The sequence below is a fragment of the Rhipicephalus sanguineus genome, chromosome 11 (assembly GCF_013339695.2).
Source record: "Rhipicephalus sanguineus isolate Rsan-2018 chromosome 11, BIME_Rsan_1.4, whole genome shotgun sequence".
In the NCBI taxonomy this organism is placed as follows: Eukaryota; Metazoa; Arthropoda; class Arachnida; order Ixodida; family Ixodidae; genus Rhipicephalus; species Rhipicephalus sanguineus.
In genome coordinates this window covers 114,943,392-114,948,348 of record NC_051186.1, presented here as the reverse complement: position 1 = coordinate 114,948,348, position 4,957 = coordinate 114,943,392, and positions in this window count along the sequence as shown.

The window sequence follows — 4,957 nt, the reverse complement described above, 5'->3', positions numbered from 1 at the left end:
AGAATAAATAAAACGCAATGTAAAGAAAAAGGAAAGAGAAAAGAACATAGAAAATCAGCACTAGTGAATTGAGGATAGAATTTTTCTATTGGCTTCCATTTTGTCCTAGAAATGACTTTAGGCTAGTTACAAATGAGTCATGATTCACAATGCGCACAATGTCAGCAGGAAGAAGATTCCATTCACGAATGGCGAGCAGAAGTGGAGAGTGAAAAAAGAGATTAGTGCGGGCGAAAATAGGTTCAATTTTATGTTGGTGATCGAGTCGCGAAGATATATGACGAGCTGGCCTGATATTGAAGATATCGTGGGATGACTGAGTGAAGTGAAGCTTATGAAAGAATGACAATAGTGTCAGCAACCTGCGATTTTCTAGAGGAGCTAAATTGAGTGAAGATTTTATTTCAGTTACGCTTGATCTTCGTAAGTAGTTTTTTGTGATGAAGCGAGCAGCCTTATTTTGTACCGACTCCAGTTTCTGTCTGAGGTAGGCCTGATGCGGATTCCAGATGAAGGAGGCATATTCGAGTTTTGAGCGTACTAAGGTTTTATAAGCAAGAAGTTTAGTTTCGGAGTTCGCCGGATGCAAATTACGACTTATGAAGCCAAGTGATCTGGATGCTTTACTGACAATTGCGTCTATATGGGTGTTCCATGACAGGTCTGATGACAAATGTACACCAAGGTATTTTATTGTGGATACAGAGTCTATGGGCATGTTGTTCAACGTGTAGTCGTAAAACACGAGGTTAACCGTTGTCCCGAACGTGATAGATTTTGTTTTGTTAACGTTAATTTGCATTTGCCAATTGTGCACCATTTACTAAGATTTTCAAGGTCAGACTGAAGGAAGCTGGTGTCCTGAGGGTTACTGATTTGCCTGTAAATCACACAGTCGTCCGCAAATAATCTAACTGTGGAATGCATACCATTACTAATATCGTTAATATAAAACTAAGAACAAGATAGGCCCGAGCACGGAACCCTGTGGTACTCCAGATTTGACGTGAATTAACGGAGACAAATGGTCAGTAACGAATACGGATTGGTATCGGTTGGCTAGGAAGTTGGTAATCCACCTAACAACCTTTGTATTTATGTTAAGACCAGTAAGTTTATGAACAAGCCGCAAGTGAGGAACCTTATCAAAGGCCTTCGCGAAATCAAGAAATATAGCATCAATTTGATGTAAGCAGTGAACAGAGTGATGCAAGTCATTAATTAATTCGAACAATTGCGTTTCGCAAGAACGACCATGCAAAAAACCGCGCTGATTGATGAAGAAGAAGTTATGTTCTGTAAGAAACTTCATGAGAGCAGATGAAATTATATGTTCTAGGAGTTTGCAACAAGTACTAGTTAAAGATATTGGTCTGTAATTCGATGGGTTAGACGGGTCACCAGATTTAAATATAGGAATTACGCGAGCTTCCTTCCAATCATTTGGGACGCATCCAGTGTCGATAGACTGCTGGAAAAGTGCGGCCAAAATGTTGCATATTGCAGGTTTTGACATTTTCAGAAGCTTAGGGCAGATGCCATCAGGACCAGGAGCGGCATTAGCCGGAAGACGATCGATGCAGGAATGTATCCCTTCCGGTGTGATAGTAATGTCGAGCATGTTTGAATGCAAAATTGAGACCTCAAGGTCACTTGGAACAGGGGCCTCATCCGTAAAAACAGACGAAAAAAACTCGTTGAATTCTGCAGCAACACGTGCTGGAGAAAGAATGTTACCATCCTTGGACAACGACACCGTGAAATTTGTTGCGTAATTAGGCCTAATAACTTTCAAAAACTTTTTTGTATCGTTACGAAGCATGTTTGAAATGCCGTAGTTGAAAAATTTGTCTTTGGCTGTTGTTATTTCAATTCTGCATAAGTGCGCGGGCTCGCGATAAAGCCTCCAATCTTCCTCAGATGCAGATAGTTTAGCTTTAGAATATAAACGTTTCTTTTTGTTAATAGTACGTTTCACATGCGTCGTAAACCAAGCGCTTTGCGTGCAGGTGGTTATTTTGATTCTAGGAATATATTTTTCTTTAAGCGTGATCAATTTGTCACGAATGAGTGCCCAGTTTGTATTGACGTCGCGTTGGTGAAATGATTGCAAAAGGTCGATGGAAAAGGCGGAAAGGTCAGTGATAAGCCCGTCTACATTCGCCCGGTTGTAATCAAATATAACCTTCGCTCTGTTTTCACGCTTTTGCAGAGCGCATACGAACGCGCAATGCAAGATATTGTGGTCGCTGATGCCATCCAAAACATTTACCGAAACATTATTTGGTTCCGTAGTTAATATAAGGTCTAAAAGAGAATCATTACGAGTGGGAGCAGAGACGATTTGGTGCAAATCGAACGATGAGAGCACGTCAAGGAAATATTGACATTCACGTTTTCTTGTTCTCTCCAGGGGTCTGCATGATTGCCATTCAATATTAGGATAGTTGAAATCACCGGCAAGAAATATTGGCGATGTTGGGTATTTGTCTTGAACAAAACTTAAAGACTCATTTAAGTAATCAGGAAATTCGTGAGACGAATCAGATGGGCGATAGCAGACCCCAATGACACAAGTAGTACGTGCGGGCAGACAAAGAGCAATCCATAAAATTTCGAGGCAGGAATTGGTTTCAATAACGCAAGCTTCCAGACTATTTTTACCGCGACCAACACACCGCCCCCTCTCGATTGAACCCTATCTTTCCTAAACAACGAAAATTCACGAGACAGGGACAATTCATGATCAGAAATATCGAGTGACAACCAGGTTTCAGTGCCTAGAACTATGTCTGCCGAACATGATTCAACATAAGAACACAGGTGATCCTGCTTACGAAACAGACTGCGAAAGTTTGACACAAGAATGGACAGATGCGTATCACAGCATTCCAGCTTGCGTCACTGGGGTTTCGCGGGGTCTTGACGCTTCGGCAAAGCAGTTACTTCGTTTGTGGTATGATCCAAGGCATAAATCGTGTTATTGAGTGGAAGCTTATTAAACAGAAGCTTGAATTTTTCACCGGGATTTCGTTCGGAACGAGCGAAATCTCGGAGCTTCTTCCTAATCAGTTGCATTCTCGGCGAAAAGTCTTCTTCAATCCACACGGGATACGATTCTAACTTTTTCAATTTGAATGCATTTTTCAGTACGTTAGTTTTTTCTTTGAAGTTGAGGAATTTCACAATTATTGGCCGAGTATAGCCCGGTCTTTTCTGTCCTATTCGATGAGCACGTTCAATTTCACCAGCTGCAATCCCTAAGTTTTTAGAAACGAACTCATTTACAAGCCCTTCTGTTTCCTGCCATGTCTCCGAGTCTTGCTCATCGATTCCCTTAAAGATCAGGTTATTTCGGCGCATTCTGTTGTTAAGGTCGTCTACCACCAAAGTGGAGTGTTGCGATTGTCTGGATTCTATGCTTTCCAGTTTGTTGTGGGTGTCCTTAAGCATCTGAACTACCTCGTCCGTTCCGGAGGACCCTTCTATTTTGGAAAGACGCCTCTTTATTTCTGTTATGTTTGTTTGGACGTCCTTTACGTCGTTTCATGCCTTCAATAGGAACTCGAATGTGAATTTTGTTGTTGAAAGTTTGCTGATGTGGAACATAGCAATCATAAGGTCATTCCTATGGCGCGAGCACTGAGCAGTACTGTTACTCTTATCCCATCTAAATGGAGGCTGGACTTCCTTCCGCCTTAGCGAATTGTCCACTGAAATGTATAATGTATTACAGGCATACATAGTTAACATAATTCAAGGATTGTTTAAAGAATGGAAAAGGATGCAACTGCTAACTGGCAGGGACGATGATGTGTCATGCAACACCTGGCGACATGCGAAAACACCAGTGCGATAAATGTCTGTTCATGCCACTGTGTGGAGCTGGGCTACCCTCATGCCTCTTTGCTGCCACCTCCCCGGCGTGGGCATGCTGGTCATGTGACCAGTGCCTCACTGACCAACCGCCCTTCTTCCCCCTCCATAAAACCACCTGATAAACGTGGGAGTGCAGTCTCCGGCCAGTCTCTTCGAAGCTCGGTCTACGTGTCGTCGCTCTACGCGCCCTCCCGTCGCTCGTCCTCTCCGTCGGCCTGCCGCGGGGGCTCCTTGTCCTGCCCATACAACACGTGGCATCGATACAACGCCAACCATGATTTATTTTACAGCGAAGCTGTTGTAGCTCGCCATGCTATTGTCGTCGGGCACGGCAATAACTTGGACGTCCTTGAGGGCTTCCATGTTTCCAATACATTCCCTCTTAGCAGCATGGCAGATCGCGGCGAAGTGTTTGGAATGAAAATTTCGCTAGTGCCCTTTCTTATGTCCATGACTGCAAAAGGTAGCAACAGGTCCATGCGCACGAGAAAGAAGTCAGAAGGTGAAAATAATGCAACGACGTCACACGGGCAACTGCAGTACATGGACACGACCGTTGACGCATCGGGAGGAAAGTGGGTACCTGCTCTGACAATCAGTTTATTGGGATGGTACCGAGTGTCAGTGGTTGTCAAATGTAATTGTGGCGATAGTTCTATTTTGGCCATGCGCAATCACTAATGATATTGTGGCGCAAAGAAAGTCCTGGCCGAGGGTGACATCGTGAGAACGCGAAATAATGATGATGAATTCGATTGGGTGCACAGCGTCCTCAACCTCGACACGAGCGCGGCAAGACGCTGAGTGAATATGCTGGGCATTGCCCGTGCGTAAAGACAGCCTGGAAACAAGCGTCATGACATGTCGAAGTGAGCGGCAAATGTCGAGTCCATAACACACACGGCGGCGCCTGAGTTCACGAGTGCAGATGTGCCGAGGCCATCGGCGAAGGCTTCTTTACCGTGCTAAGGTCTTCCGATAAAGCACCACTGGCCTTCTGGCAAAGCATCACTTGCGCTCTGTAGCACTCTATTGTGTGTGTATTTCTTGTGTGCCGTCGATTAGTTGCGCTATACAA